The sequence below is a fragment of the Nerophis ophidion genome, linkage group LG05, assembly GCF_033978795.1.
Source record: "Nerophis ophidion isolate RoL-2023_Sa linkage group LG05, RoL_Noph_v1.0, whole genome shotgun sequence".
Lineage (NCBI taxonomy): Eukaryota > Metazoa > Chordata > Actinopteri > Syngnathiformes > Syngnathidae > Nerophis > Nerophis ophidion.
The window spans coordinates 23818044-23835735 of NC_084615.1; the positions used below are offsets into that span (position 1 = coordinate 23818044).

General features: G+C 39.3%; 1 non-coding gene across 1 annotated transcript; it reads right to left on the reverse strand.

Moving 5' to 3' along the window:
- Positions 1–8580: 8580 nt before the first annotated feature.
- On the reverse strand, positions 8581–8657 carry trnae-uuc (transfer RNA glutamic acid (anticodon UUC)). The gene has a single exon. It is a non-coding gene; the product is annotated as a tRNA-Glu (tRNA).
- Between the last annotated feature and the right edge of the window lie 9035 nt (positions 8658–17692).

Sequence of the window (17692 nt, forward strand, 5' to 3'; positions counted from 1 at the left end):
CTACTGTTTCGTTCAGTTTCTCCTTGAAATTCTAAAATCTTAAATAAACCACTGGAAGAAGGCTGCTATCTCTGGCTTTTTGGCTGATTAATAGTTAAATAACAACTTTCAACTGACTGGACATTGCTAAAATACCACACGAAAAGGACAAATAGTACCGACAGGTCGTGATGACATCGACAATTCTCCAGTACAGACAAGATGGCAAGTCAGGTTTATCACGCAGCTGACTGATTGACACCAGGTGTGGGCAGGTGCCAATCAGCCGCAGCTGAGGGGTAACGGCGCTTAGAAGGACAAGCAGGAAACACCAAAATAAAAGCGCTGACAGGATATAAAGACAAACTGGGGAAAACTAAAACGTAACTAAACTGTCAGGGACAAGCATGACAACTCCACCCTATCGAACGCCTTCTCCGCATCCAGCACCACAACAACCTACAGAGTATCAGATGGCGGAGAGAGAACTATATTCAACAATCTTCAAAGAATGGATGGCTTCCCAGCCTGAAACCTGTCTGATCAGCTGAAATTATTGAGGGCATCCTGGCTTGGAGACATATAGAGAGAACTTTCACCAGAATCTTGCAGTCCACGTTCAGAAGTGAAATCGGTCCGTAGTTACCACAAGAGGTAGCATCCCTGTCTTTCTTAAGTAATAAAACTGAAGCTTCTGACAGAGTCTTTGGTAAACAGCTGGCATTGGAGGAATGATTGAAGATTCTTAATAAAATGGGGGCTAACAGTAATGAGTAAGCCTTTTAAAATTCAACTGTGAAGCCATCAGGGCTGGGCGACTCTTTATTTTGCATAGATCGAATTGCCTCCTGTATCTCTGACGAAGAGACTGGTCGACCTAGCTCCCTGGCAATGTTTACATCAATGCAAGCATATGTAAATGAATCGAGGAGGTTTGAGAAAATCGCGGAGACAAGAGAGCACTCGAAAGTATTTATCCATCGATTTCCTACCGCTTATTCCCTTTGGGGTCCCGGGGGGCGCTGGTGCCTATATCAGCTACATTCAGAAGGCGGTGTACACTCTGGACAAGTTGCCAACTCATCACAGGGCCAACATAGATAGACAGACAACATTCACACTCACATTCACACACTCGGGCCAATATAGTGTTGCCAATCAACCTATCCCCAGGTGCATCTCTTTGGAAGTGGGAGGAAGCCGGAGTACCCAAAGGGAACCCACGCAGTCACGGGGAGGACATGCAAACTCCACACAAAAATATCCCGAGCCTGGGATTGAATCCAGGACTACTCAGGACCTTTGTATTGTGAGGCAGACGCACTAACCCCTCTCAACTGTGCTGCCCAGAAGTGTATAATTTAGTGTAAAATTCGGAAAAACACCTATTAATGTCCACTGGATCGGAAGTATAACTACAATCGGGTAGTCTAATTTTGGGAATCGACCGTTGAGCTAAAAGTTGAGTAATTTTTGCCTTGAAATTCTAAAATCTTAAATAAACCATTGGCATTTGACTCCTATCTCTGTTTTTTTTGCTGATTAATAGTTCAATAATAACTTTCAACTGACTGGATGATATTGCCAAATTAACCTAAGCCATGCATTGGCTGGGAATCAAAACCTAGTCAACTTCTTTGAAGGCAGCTATGTTAACCATTATACCAAAATGCTTAGTCCTTGGATAATGTTTGCCTTGAAATTAAAACATCTTCAATAAACCATTGGAAATTGGCTGCTATCTCTTTTTTTTGTTTTTGCTGAGTAATAGTTAAATAACAACTTTAAACTGATTGGAAATTGCCAAAACACCACTAGCCATGCAACAGGCGGGAATTGAAATACGGGTCAACTGCATGGAAGGCAGCTATACCACCAATGCTATACCATCTCCTGGTACCCAAGCACGTCCAAAACCCTCAAATCTAGACTCCAAACATCCCAGAACAAGCTAGTCCGGTTACTTTTAGACCTCCACCCCAGATCACACCTCACTCCAACCCACTTCTCCAAAGTGGGCTGGCTCAGGGTGGAGGACAGAGTAAAACAACTTGCACTGAGCCTACTCTATAAAATCCGCTACACCTCCCTGAGACCAAAGTACATCTCAAACCATTTCCTTAACGTAAATGGTTAAGGAAATGGAGTTAAGACCAGGAGGAGCTCCACAAACCACGTTCAACCCAGATTCCGATCTAACAAAGGTCTTAACTCATTTTTTTTCTGTGCCACATCAATGTGGAATGCATTCCCAACAGGTGTAAAAGTAAGTGCATCCCTATCCTTTAAAACCGCTCTAAAACAACACCTCCAGGTAACTCCCTCCCTCCCTCTTCCACTCTGGCGTTGCCGACAGTGAGAGGCGACGGGCTGGGATGGCAATTCTGGTTGTCCCCCGGCTTAAAGCCTGCACGTTGGAGTTCCACCCAGTGGACGAAAGGGTAGCCTCCCTCCGCCTTCGGGTTGGGGGACGGGTCCTGACTGTTGTTTGTGCTTACGCACCAAACAGCAGTTCAGAGTACCCACAATCAATCAAGCTTAGGCCTTGCTTAATTTTTGCCTTGAAATTCTAAAATCTTAACTTTCATCGGACTGGACGTGGCCAAAACAGTCCAAGTCATGCATTGGCTGGGAATCAAACCCACGATGAATGCTTGCAAGGTCGTTATGCTAATCGCTATACCACGAATGTATAGTCTTTGGTTAATTTTTGCCTCGAAATTCCAAAATGTTATATAAAACATTGGAAATTGTCTGCTATTTCTGGATTTTTTTGCAGATTAATTGTTAAATACCAACTTTAAACTGATTGGACATTTCTAAAATACCGCAAGCGATGCATTGGCCGTAAATCGAACACAGGTCAACTGCTTGGAAGGCTTATATGCTAACCACAATACCACCAATGCTTAGTCCTTGGATAATGCATGCTTTGAATTTCTAAAATCTTGAATAAACCACTGGAAATTTGCTGCTACCTCTGGGTTTTTTGCTGATTAATAGTTAAATAACTTTCAACTGACGGGACATTACCAAAACAGCACAAGCCAAGCATTGGCTGGGAATCCAACCCAGGTCAACCGCCTGGAAGGCAGCTATGCTGGCCATGATACCACAGATGCTTAGTCCTTGGAGAATATTTGCTTTGAAATTCTAAAATCTTGACTAAACCATTGGAAATTGGCTGCTATCTCTGGGTTTTTTTGCTGATTAATAGTTAAATAGCAACTTTAAACTGACTGGACATTACCAAAACAGCACAAGCCATGCATTGGCTGGGAATCCAACCCAGGTCAACTCTTTGGAAGGCAGCTATGCTAACCACTATACCACCAATGCTTAGTCATTAGGCTATGATAGCCTTGAAATCCTAAAGTCTTAAATAAACCACTGGAAATTGGTTGGTATCTCGGGGTTTATTTGCCGATTAATGGTTATGCTGAATTTCTCCATGGATCAATAAAGTACTTTCTATTCTATTTTATTATATTCTATTCTAAAACAAACAACTTTCAAATGACTGGAAGTTGCCAAAATAACTCAAGCCATGCATTGGCTGGGACTCAAAACCTAGTCTACCTGTTGGAAGGCAGCTATGCTAGCCATGATACCACAAATGCTTAGTCCTTGGATAATGTTTGCCTTGAAAATCTAAAATCTGCTACCTCTGTTTTTTTTAGCTGAATAATAAGTAAATAAAAACTTTAAACTGACTGGAAATTACAAAAACATCACAAGCCAAGTAAAAGCTGGGAATCAAACCCAGGTCAACAGCATGGAAGGAAGCTATGCTAACCACTTTATCACCAATCCATGCTTCTTGGATATTTTTTAACTCAAAATTCTGAAATTTCAAATAAACCATTGGAAATTGGCTGCTATTTCTGAATTTGTTTGTGGATTAATAGTTAGATAACAACTTTAAACCGCTGGATATTGCCAAAATACCGCAAGCCATGCATTGGCCGTAAATCAAACAGGTCAACTGCATAGAAGGCTTATATGCTAACCACAATACCACCAATGCTTAGTCCTTGAATCATTTTTGCCTTGAAACTCTAAAATCTAAAATAACCTATTGGGAATTGGCTACTATCTCTGGGTTTTTGTTGATTGATAGTTAAATAACAACTTTCAACTGACTGGACGTTGTCAAAATTACTCAAGCCATGCATTGGCTGTGAATCTAACCCAGGTCTACTGCTTGGAAGGCATCGCTGCTAACCACTATACCACCAATGCTTAATCCTTCCCTATCCTTTGCCTTGAAATTCTAAAATCTTAAATTAACCTTTGGAAATTGGCTGCTATCTGTGGGTATTTTTGCCGATTAATGGTTATGCTGAAATTCCCCCATGAATCAATAAAGTACTTTCTATTCTATTCTATTCTATTCTAAAAAAAAAAACTTTGAAATGACTGGACGTTGCCAAAATAACTCAAGCCATGCATTGGTTGGGAATCCAAACCTAGTCTACCTCTTGGAAGGCAGCTATGCTAGCAATGATACCACAAATGCTTAGTCCTTGGATAATGTTTGCTTTGAAATTCTAAAATCTTGAACAAACCATTGGAAATTGGCTGCTATCTCTGGATTTTTTGCTGCTTATAATAGTTGTTTAACAACTTTAAACTGACTGGACATTACCAAAGAATCATAAGCCATACATTGGCTGAGATTCAAACCCAGTTCAACTGCTTGGACGGCAGCTGTGCTAACCACTCTATCACCAATGCCTAGGATATTGTTAAAGGCCTACTGAAACCCACTACTACCGACCACGCAGTCTGATAGTTTATATATCAATGATGAAATATTAACATTGCAACACATGCCAATACGGCCGGTTTAGTTTACTAAATTACACTTTTGAATTTCCTGCGGAGTTTCTTGTTGAAAAAGTCGCGGAATGATGACGCATATGATGACGTGTGTTTGTGACGTTATTGGTTTGAAGGGACATACTAGCTCAGCACCATTTGCGGCTAAAAGTCGTCTCGTTTCATCGCGCAATTAAACAGTATTTTGGACATCTGTGTTTCTGAATCTTTTGCAATTTGTTCAATTAATAATGGAGAAGTCAAAGTAGAAAGATGGAGGTGGGAAGCTTTAGCCTTTAGCCACACAAACACACGGTGTTTCCTTGTTTAAAATTCCCGGAGGTGAAGTTTTACTATGGATCAGAGCGGTCAAGCGAACATGGTTCCCGACCACTTTGTCAACTGGCAGGTTTCGGTGAGAAAATTGTGGTAAAAAGTCGCCTCTTACCGGAGATCAGCGGAGCTTGCGCCGTCCATGCAGCTGCCGTGACTTCTCTCAGAGACTGGCGTCAACACACCCGTGGACACACCCCTCCGACTATCAGGTACTATTTAATCTCACTAAAACACTAGCAACACAATAGAAAGATCAGGGATTTCCCAGAATTATCCGAGTACATGTGTCTAAAAACATCTGAATCGCTCCCAATGCAATCGCCTTTTTTTTTTTACTTTATTTTTTTTTCTAGTCCTTCACTATCAATATCCTCATCCACAAATCTTTCATCCTCACTCAAATTAATGGGGAAATTTTCGCTTTCTCGGTACGAATAGCTATTGCTACTGGAGGCTCCCATTATAAACAATGTGAGGAAGTGAGGAGCCCTCACACCGGTAATGTCATCGTCTGCTACTTCCGGTAAAGACAGGGCTTTTTTATTTGCGACCAAAAGTTGCAAACTTTATTGTCGATGTTCTCAACTAAATTCTTTCAGCAAAAATATGGCAATATCACGAAATGATCAAGTATGACACATAGAATGGACCTGCTATCCCCGTTTGAATAAGAAAATCTCATTTCAGTAGGCCATTGTTAATCTTTGCTTTTAAATTCTTAAATCTTAAATAAACCTTTGGAAAATGGCTGCCATCTTGCAGTTTTTTGCTGATTAATATTTAAATAAGTACTTTGAAAGGACTGGACATTGCCTAAACATCACAAGCCATGCATTGGTTGGGAATCAAATCCAGGTCAATTGCTTGGAAGGTAGCTATGCTAACCACTATACCACTAAAACTTAGTCCATAATTGACATTTGCGTTGAAATTCTAAAATCTTAAATAAACCGTTGCAAATTGGTTGCTATCTCTGGGTTTTTTTCAGATTAATAGTTAAAGAACTACTTTCAACTGACTGGCCGTGTCTAAAATAACTCAAGCCATGCCTTAGCTGTGATTCAAAACCTAGTCTACCTCTTTGAAGGCATCTATGCTAGCCATGATACCAAAAATGCTTAGTCCTTGGATAATGTCTGCCTTGAAATTCTAAAATCTTAAAATAAACCATTGGCTGCTATCTCTGGGTTTTTTGCTGATTAATAACTAAAAAAATACTTTAAAACTGACTGGACTTCACCAAAACATCACAAGCTACGCAACGGCTAGGAATCAAACCCAGGTCAACTGCTTAGAAGCCAGCTATTCTAGCCACTGTACCACCAATGAATATACCTTTAGTTAATTTTTTGCCTTAAAAAATTCTAAAATGTATTTTCTGTATTTTTTTTTTGCTGATTAAGAGTTAAATAACGACTTTAAACCCCTGGACATTGCCAAAATACCGAAAGCCATGCCTTGGCCATAAATCGAACACAGGTGAACTGCTTGGAAGGCTTATATGCTAACCACAATACCACCAATGCTTAGTTCTTGAGTTACTTTTTACCTTGAATTTATAACATCTAAAATAACCTATTGGGAATTGGCTGCTCTCTCTGGGTTTTTTGCTGATTAATAGTGAAAAAACAACTTTCAACTGACTGGACGTCGCCTAAATAACTCAAGCCATGCATTGGCTGGGAATCAAAACTTAGTCTATCTTCTGGAAGGCAGCTATGCTCGCCATGATACCTTAAATGCTTAGTCCTTGGATAAGTTGGGCCTTGAAATTTAAAAATTTTAAACAAACCATTGGAAATTGGCTGCTATCTCTGGTTTTTTGCTGAGAAATAGTTAAATAACAACTTTAAACTGACTGGACATTACCAAAACATCCCAAGCCATGCATTGGCTGGGAACTTAACCCAGGTCAATTGCTTGGAAGGCAGCTATGTTAACCACTATACCACCTATGCCTAGTCCTTTGTTAACCTTTGCCTTGAAGTTCTAAACTCTTAAATAAACCATTTGAAATTGGCTGCTATCTCTGGGGTTTTTTTTGCTGATTAATAGTTAAAAAACAACTTTCAACTGACTGGACGTTGCCAAAAAAACTCAAGCTATGCATTAGCTGGGAATCAAACCCAGGTCAACTGCTTGGAAGGCAGCTATGCTAACCAATATACCACTATATTCTCCTTGAAATTCTAAAATCTTAAATAAACCACTGGCTGCTATATCTGGGTTTTTGGGACAAGCCTGACAACTCCACCCTATCGAACGCCTTCTCCGCATCCAGCACCACCACAACCTACAGAGTATCAGATGGCGGAGAGAGAACTATATTCAACAATCTTCTGATATCAAAGAATGGATGCCATGAATTGGCTGGGAATAAAACCCAGGTCAACATCTTGGAAAGCAGCTATGCTAACCACTATATTACCAATGCTTAGTGCATCATTAACTTTTTCCTTGAAATTCTAAAATCTTACATAAACCATTGGAAATTGGCTGCTAACTCTGGGTTTTTTGCTGATTAATAATTGAATAACAAATTTAAACCGACTGGACTTTGCCAAAATACCGCGAGCCATGCATTGGCTGGGAATCAAAACCTAGTCTACCTCTTGGAAGGGAGCTATGCACGCCATGATACCACAAATGCTTAGTCCTTGGATAATTTTTGCCTTGAAATTCAAAAATCTTATTCACACCATTGGAAATTGGCTGCTATCTCTGGGTTTTTTGCTGATCACTATTTAAATAACAACTTTAAACGGACTGGACGTTGCCAAAATAGCTAAGGCCATGCATTAGCTTATATGCTAAACACGATACCACCAAGGCTTAGTCCTTGGATAATGTTTGCTTTGAGTTTCTAAAATCTTAAACATACCATTGGAAATTGGCTGCTATCTCTGGAGTTTTTGCTGAATAATAATTAAATAACAACTTTAAACTGACTGGACATTACCAAAACATCACAAGCTATGCATTGGCTGTGAATCGAACCTTGGAAGGCAGCTATGCCAACCACTATACCACCAATCCTTAGCCCTATGTTGACTTTTCCCTTGAAATTTTAAAATCTTAAAGAAACCATTGGAAATTGGCTGGTATCTGTGGGTTTTTTGCCGATTAATGCTGTACATCCCCCAGGGATCAATAAACTACTTCCTATTCTATTCTATTCTATTCTAAAAAAACAACTTTCAAATGACTGGACGTTGCCAAATTTCTGCAAACCATGCATTGGCTGGGAATCAAAACCTGGTCTACCTCTTGGAAGGCAGCTATCCAAGCCATGATACCACAAATGCTTCGTCCTTGGATAATGTTTTCTTTGAAATTCTAAAATCTTAAACAAACCATTGAAAATTGGCTGCTATCTCTGTTTTTTTTGCTGAATAATAGTTAAATAACAACTTTAAACTGACTGGACTTTACCAAAATGACACATGCCATCTATTGGCTGGGAATCGAACCCAGATCAACTGCTTGAAAGGCAGCCATGCTAACCACTATACCACCAATGCTTGGCCTTTGTCAATCTTTGCCTTTACGTTCTAAAATATTAAATAAACCATTAAAATTTGGCAGCCTTATCTTGTTTTTTTGCTGATCAATATTCAAATAACAAGTTTAAACTGACTGGACATTGACAAAACATTACAAGTCATGCATTGGCTGGGAATCGAAACCAGGTCAACCGCTTAGAAGGTAGCTATGCTAACCACTATACCAACAATGCCTAGTGCTTGGTTCAGTTTCTCCTTGAAATACTAAAATCTTAGATAAACCACTGGAAAAAGGCTGCTATCTCTGGGTTTTTGGCTGATTAATAGTTAAATAACAACTTTCAACTGACTGGACATTGCTAAAATACCACACGACAAGGACAAATAATACCGACAGGTTGTGATGACATCGACATCGACAATACTCCAGCACAGACTAGCTGGCAAGGCAGGTTTATCTCGCAGCTGGCTGATATACACTAGGTGTGGCCAGGTGCCAATTAGCCGCAGATGAAGGGAAACTGCGCCTAGGGAGACAAGCAGGAAACACCAAATTAAAAGCGCTGACAGTAAATAAAGATAATCTGGGAAAAACTAAAACGTAACTAAACCGTCAGGGACAAGCCTGACAAATCCACCCTATCGAACGCCTTCTCCGAATCCAGCACCACCACAACCTACAGAGTATCAGATGGCGGAGAGAGAACTAAATTCAACAATCTTCTGATATCAAAGAATGGATGCCTTACTGGCCTAAAACCTGTCTGATCAGCCGAAATTATTGAGGGCATCCAGGCTTGGAGACATATAGAGAGAACTTTCACCAGAATCTTGCAGTCCACGTTCAAAAGTGAAATCGGTCTGTAGTTACCACAAAAGGTAGCATCCCTGTCTTTCTTAAGAAGTAATGAAACGGAAGTTTCTGACAGAGTCTTTGGTAAACAGCCGGCATTGAAGGAATGATTGAAGATTCTTGCTAAAATGGGGGATAACAGTAATGAATAAGCCTTTTAAAATTCAACTGTGAAGCCATCAGGGCTGGGCGACTTTCCATTTTGCATAGTTCGAATTGCCTCCTGTATCTCTGACGAAGAGACTGGTCGACCCAGCTCCCTGGCAATGTTTACATCAATGCAAGGATATGTAAATGAATCGATGGGAATGGGGAAAATCGTGGAGACAGGAGAGCACTTGGAAGTGTATATCCATCCATTTCTTACCGCTTATTCCCTTGGGGTCGCGGGAGGGGCGCTGGTGCCTATATCAGCTACATTCAGAAGGCGGTGTACACTCTGGACAAGTCGCCACGTCATCGCAGGGCCAACACAGATAGACAGACAACATTCACACTCACATTCACACACTAGGGCCAATTTAGTGTTGCCAATCAACCTATCTCCAGGTGCATGTCTTTGGAGGTGGGAGGAAGCCGGAGTACCCGAAGGGAACCCACGCAGTCACGGGGAGGACATGCAAACTCCACACAAAAAGATCCCGAGCTTGGGTTTGAACCCAGGACTACTCAGGACCTTTGTTATGTGAGGCAGACACACTAACCCCTCTTCCACCATGCTGCCCAGAAGAGTATAATTTAGTGTAAAATTCAGAAAAACACCTATTAATGTCCTCTGGATCGGAAGTATAACTACCGTCAGGTAGTCTAATTTTGGGAATCGACTGCGATGCGTTGAGCTAAAATTTGGTCAGTCTTGTCTCCATGTTCATAGAAGCATTGTTTGGATCAGGGGTCACCAACGTGGCGCCCGCGGGCACCAGGTAGCCCATAAGGACCAGATGAGTAGCCCGCTGGTCTGTTCTAAAAATAACTCAAATAGCAGCACTTACCAGTGAGCTCCCTCTATTTTTTATATTGTATTTATTTACTAGCAAGCTGGTCTCGCTTTGCTCCACATTTTTGATTCTAAGAGAGAAAAAACTCAAATAGAATTTGAAAATCCAAGAAAATATTTTAAAGACTTGGCCTTCATTGTCTAAATAAATTCATTTATTTTTTTTACTTTGCTTCTTATAACTTTCAGAAAGACAATTTTAGAGAAAAAAATACAACCTTAAAAATGATTTTAGGATTTTTAAACACATTTACCTTTTAAATTCCTTCTTCTTCTTTCCTGACAATTCAAATCAATGTTCAAATATTTTTTTTTATTATTGTAAAGAATAATAAATACATTTTAATTTAATTTTTCATTTTAGCTTCTGTTTTTTCGACAAAGAATATTTGTGAAATATTTCTTCAAACTTATTATGATTAAAATTCAAAAAACTTATTTTGGCAAATATAGAAAATCTGTAAAAACAAATTTAAATCTTATTTCAAAGTCTTTTGAATTTCTTTTAAAATTTTTGTTCTGGAAAATCTGGAAGAAATAATGATTTGTCTTTGTTAGAAATATAGCTTGGTCCATTTTGTTATATATTCTAACAAAAAGCAAATAGGTTCTTAACCTATTTAAAACATGTCATAAAATTTCTAAAATTAATTTTAATCAGGAAAAATTACTAATGATGTTCCATAAATTATTTTTTTATTTTTTTCAAAAAAATTCGAATCTTTCTCTTCATTTTTTCGGTTGAATTTTAAAGAGTCGTAATTGAAGATAAACAATGTTTCAAAATTGTATTTTCATTTTTTTTGTGTTTTCTGCTCTTTTAAAGCGTTCAATTAAGTTTTTTTGTCATCATTTATTCTCTACAAAAAAACTTCCGTAAAAGGAAAAAAAAAGGTACGACGGAATGACAGACAGAAATACCATTTTTTTTTTTATATAGATTTATTCATTGAAGGTAAATTAAGCAAATTGGCTATTTCTGGCAATTTATTTTATAGTGTGTATGAAACTGGTAGCCCTTTGCATTATTCAGTACCCAAGAAGTAGCTCTTGGTTTCAAAAAGGTTGGTGACCCCTGGTTTAGATTGTCGCAGTTGTCTCTCTACTTTGTGCGTCATAAGCAGGTCATGTTCCAAATGTAACAAAAAACATTTCTTATACAGGGTTGGAGATGGAAAAACAGCGTATACACTCGAAGTCAAGGAGTTCTTTAGCAATTTCCGTCAACCTAGCCCTCTCAGTCCTCCTCATCCTGGAAATGTAGGATATCACCTGTCCTTAAAGGGGAACATTATCACCAGACCTATGTAAGCGTCTATATACACCTTGATGGTGCAGAATAAAGACCATCTATTTTTTTAACCTATTTCTGAACTCTAAATGAGTGAATTTTGGTGAATTAAACGCCTTTCTGTCTATCGCGCTGGAGGCGATGACGTCAGAATGTGACGTCGCCGAGGTAACACACCCACCATTTTAATTTTCAACACATTACAAACACCGGGTCTCAGCTATGTTATTTTCCGTTTTTTTTACTATTTTTTGGAACCTTGGAGACATCATGCCTCGTCGGTGTGTTGTCGGAGGGTGTAACAACACTAACAGGGAGGGATTCAAGTTGCACCACTGGCCCGAAGATGCGAAAGTGTCTGCCGCCAGACCCCTATTGAATGTACCAGAGTGTCTCGACATTTGACCGGCGATGCTAAGGCAGACATGGCACAGAGATGTATGGATAACCTGCAAATGCATTTAAACGATAGTCAACAAAATCACAAAGGTGAGTTTTGTTGATGTTGACTGCCAGCTAATCGATGCTAACATGCTACGCTAATCGATGCTAACATGCTATTTACCGGCGGTGCTAAAGCAGACATGGAACAGAGCTGTATGGATAACCTGTAGATGCATTTGCAACCATATTACGTCGCCTTCCACCTACATTTAATGCGAAAAAAACACTTATCAATCGACGGATTTAAGTTGCTCCAGTGTCAAAAGATGCGAAAGTCCTGATCGTTTGGTCCGCACATTTTACCGGGGATGCTAACGCAGCTATTCGGCCATGCTATGGCTATGAATAGCGTCAATAGCTATTCGCTCAATAGCTTCAGTTTCTTCTTCAATATTTTCATACTCCAACCATCTGTTTCAATACATGCGTAATCTGTTGAATCGCTTAAATCGCTGTAATCCGAGTTTGAATCCGAGCTAATGTCACTATATCTTGCTGTGGTATTCCCATTGTTTGTTTACATTGGCAGCACTGTGTGACGTCACAGGGAAATGGCCAGTGTCTTCGCAGAGAGACGAAAATAAGGCACTTTAAAGCTTTATTTAGGGATATTCCGAGACCGGTAAAATTTTGAAAAAAACTTCAAAAAATGCAGCAAGCCACTGGGAACTGTTTTTTATTGTTTTTAACCCTTTTGAAATTGTGATAATGTTCCCCTTTAAGTGCTTCCCACAAAGTGCTATTCCCAATGTCGGTGGTGTCATTCAACTCAATATAGGCACAAATTTATGTTTCAACAAAATCTTTTAACTTAATATCTGAAAGAAAGTGAGAGCTGAACCTCCAGATTTCTGTTTCAACAAAATCTTTGAACTTAATATCTGAAAGCGAGTGAGAGCTGAACCTCCAGATTGTGCGACCGGTTGCACCTTGCAGAAATTTAATGTCGACCGAGATTGTTATCTATTAAAAAGAAATCCATACGGGAAAACGAATGGTGAACATGCAAGAAGAATGAAAATGCCTTCCCATGCGGGTTCCTGAATCTCCAGGGATCCGAAAGTCCTTCTTGGTTTGCCTAAGTTGACACAGTCTCTGCTGCTTTGGATAGCGTATATCGGGTATGGGAGGATCGGTCAAGAATTGCATCCTGGACTGAGTTAAAATCCCTGCCTATGATTATGCGGTGGCTATCTATGTTGGGATCCTTGCAAAAAGTCTTGTGAAAAAAGTGTCCTCATCCCAGTTAGGTGCATACACAGAGACTAAAATGTGTTCTGTAACGTGCCCGAAACCACAACATAGCGACCCTCATTATCTTCTATAACCTCTGCTGGCTCAAACTTACGCTTATGGATAATTATTGCTGAACCCCGAACCTTAGCAGAAAATTTGTAATGGAATAAATGGCTCATCCAAGACCTCTTAATATGAAAAATTTCTGATGTCTTCAGGTGTGTTTCTTGCAGAAACATGATGTCCCCTTTAAGATGCTGCAGCCGAGTTAAGACCTTACCAATTTTGACGGCGTTGTTCATGCTTTTGGCGTTCCAAGAGATGATGCGCACTACGCCACTCGTCATCATACCAGCATCCGCCAGCTAATAGACTCCAACAGTAAATCTGTGTGACACGCCTTAGACCCCAAGGGGAGGGACGGGAGTGAGAGAGGGAAAAAAGCAGCAAAAAAGGAAAATAACGAAGTGGTACAAAACACCAAGGTATATTTAAATAACAACTTTAAACTGACTGGACATTGCCAAACTACCACAACCCATGCATTGGCTGGGTATCAAACACTGGTCAATGGCTTGGAATGCAGCTATGCTAACCACTAAACCACCAATGCATAGTCATTGAGTAATTTTTGTCTTGAAATTCTAAAATCTTAAATAAACCATTGGCATTTGACTCCTATCTCTGTTTTTTTTTTTTTTTTTGCTGATCAATATTTAAATAACAACTTTCAACGAACTGGACTCTGCTTAAATAGCAAAAGCCATGCATTGGCTAGGAATTAAACTCAGGTCAACTGCCTCGAAGGAAGCCAACTGACTGGATGGATGTTGCCAAAATAACTCAAGCCATGCATTGGCTTAGAATCAAAACCTGGTCTACCTCTTGGAAGGCAGCTATGTAAGCCATTGTCGTTGGGTAATGTTTGCCTTGAAATTCTAAAATCTTAAATAAACCATTGGAAATTGACTGCTATCTCTGTTGTTTTTTGTTTTTTTTGCTGATCAATATTTAAATAACAACTTTCAACGGACTGGACTCTGCTTAAATAGCAAAAGCCATGCATTGGCTAGGAATTAAACTCAGGTCAACTGCCTCGAAGGAAGCCATGCTAACCACTATACCACCAATGCTTAGTCAGTGTTTAACTTTTGCCTTGAAATTCTAAAATCTTAAATAAACCACTTGGCGGCTATCTGTGGGGTTTTTTGCCAATTAATGGATATGCTGAATTTCCCCCAGGGATCAATAAAGTACTTTCTATTCTATTCTATTCTATTCTATTCTATTCTAAAAAACAGTTTTCAAATGACTGGACGTTGCCAAAATAACTCAAGCCATGCATTGGCTGGGAATCAGAACCTAGTCTACCTCTTGGAAGGCAGCTATGCTAGCCATGATACCACCAGTACTTAATCCTTTGATAATGTTTGCCTTGAAATTCTAAAATCTTAAACAAACCATTGGAAATTGGCTGCTATCTCTGGGTTTTTTGCTGAATAATAGTTAAATAACAACTTTAAAATGACTGGACATTACTGAAACATCACAAGCCATGCAGTGGCTGGGAATCAAACCATGGTCAATTGCTTGGAAGGCAACCTGAGTTTATAACACCAATGCTTAGGCTATTGTTAATTTTTGCCTTTAAATTCTAAAATCTAAAAGAAACCATTGTAAATTCACTGCCAACTCTGGGTTTTTTGCTGATTAATAGTTGAATAACAACTTTAAACTGACTGGATGTTGCGAAAATACCACTAGCCATGATTTGGCTGGGAATCGAACCCAAGTCTGCTGCTTGGAAGGCAGCTATGCTAACCACTATACCACCAATGCTTACGCTTTTGATACTTTTTGCCTTGAAATTCAATAATTCTAAATAAACCATTGGAAATTGGCTGCTATCTCTGTTTTTTTTTGCTGATTAATAATTAGATGCCTCCTGTTGGAAGGCATCTATGCTAGCCATGATTCCACCAATGCTTAGTCCTTTGATACATTTTGCCTTGAAATTCAAAAGTCTTAAATAAACCTTTGGAAATTGGCTGCTATCTCTGGATTATTTGCTAATTAATAATTAAATAACAACTTTAAATTGACTGGACATTGCTAAAATATCACAAGCCATGCATTGGCCGTAAATCGAACAAAAGTCAACTGCTTGGAAGGCGTTTATGCTAACCATGATACCACCAGTGCTTTGCCCTTGGATCCTTTTTGCCTTGAAATTCTAAAATCTAAAATAACTTATTGGGAAATGGGTGCTATCTCTGGATTTTTTGCTGATTAATAGTTAAATAACAACTTTCAACAATCCAATCCAATCCACTTTATTTATATAGCACTTTCAAACAACAACATGTTTCCAAAGTGCTGCACAACAATATTCAAAAAAACATTCAAATACTATCCTGAGCTCCACCAATGACTGAATAAAAACAAAAAACAGAAATAAATACAAATAAATACATATAAAACCAATATAAAATAAATATGATTAAAAACGATTTTAAGGGTGAAACCAATTAAAACAGTAAATAGAAATACAAATTTTAAAACACAGAGGACAACAGAGGACCACACAACTCATGTAGTGTGAAAAGCTAGAGAACAAAAATGGGTCTTAAGACGAGACTTAAAACACTCCACTGTGGGAGCAGTTTGATTATGGAGGGGCAGAGTGTTCCAGAGTTTAGGGCCGACCACAGAGAGGGCCCTGTCTCCCCTGGTTTTAAGTCTAGTCTTGGGCACCATAAGCTGGAGCTAGCTCTCGGACCTCAGAGCGCGCGCAGGATTGTAAGTTTGGATGAGGTCCGAGGTATAATGAAGTGCCAGTCCATGTACAGCTTTAAAAAAAAAAGAGCAAGGTTTTAAAATCCATTCTAAAATGAACAGGGAGCCAGTGCAAACCCTCAAGGATTGGGGTTATATGCTGGTGTTTCCTGGCCCCGGTTAGAAGTCGTGCTGCCGCGTTCTGGACTAACTGCAACCGGGAGAGAGCTTTTTGGCTGATGCCAGCATAAAGAGCATTGTAGTAGTCCAGGCGACTTGAAATAAAAGCATGCGCCACTTGTTCAAAAAGGTTAAAAGATAAAAAGGGTTTTACCTTAGCGAAAACAGACTGGACGTTGCCAAAATAACTCAAGGCATGCATTGTCTGGGAATCTAACCCAGGTCTACTGCTTGGAAGGCAGCTATGCCAACCACCATACCATAAATGGGTAGGCCTTGTTTAAATTTGCCTTGAAATTCTGAAATCTTAATTAAACCATTAGAAATTGGCTGCTAATTCCGGGTTTTTTGCTGATTAATAGTTGAATAACAACTTTAAACTGACTGGACATTGCCACAATACCGCGAGCTATGCATTGGCCGTAAATCGAACACAGGTCAACTGCTTGGATGGCTTATATGCTAACCACGATACCACCAATGCTTAGTCCTTGGATTATTTTTGCCTTGAAATGCTAAAATAACCTATTGGGAATTGGCTTCTATTTCTGGGTTTTTTGCTGATCAATATTTAAATAACAACTTTAAAAGTAATGGTTATTGGCAACCAACCACAAGACATACATTGGCTGGGAATCCAACCCAGGTCAACTGATTGGAAGGCAGCTATGCTAACTACTATACCACCTTAGACCGAAATTTAGCTTTTGCCTTGAAATTCTAAAACCTCTAATAGCCCATTGGAAATTGGCTGCTATCTCTGGATTTTTTGCTGAAAAATATTTGATTAAGAACTTTCAACGGACTGGACGTTGCCACAGCAGCTCAAGCCACACATTGGCTGGGAATCAAAACCAGGTCTACTTGTTGGATGGCAGATATGCTAACTACTATACCACCAATGGTTAGCCGTTGGGTAATTTTGCCTTGAAATTCTAAAGTCTTCAACAAACCATTGGCATTTTGCTGCTTTATCCAGGTTTTTTGACGATTTAATACTTAAATAACAACTTTAAACTGACTGGACATTGCCAAACTACAACAAGCCATACATTTGCTGGGTATCAAACACTGGTCAACTGCTTGGAAGGAAGCTATGCTAAACACTATACCACCAATGCTTAGTGATTGAGAAATTTTTGACTTGAAATTCTAAAATCTTAAAAAAAAACATTGTCATTTGACTGCTATCTCTGTTTTTTTTTTGCTGATTAATAGTTCAATAACAACTTTCAACTGACTGGACATTGCCAAATTAACTCAGGCCATGCATTGGT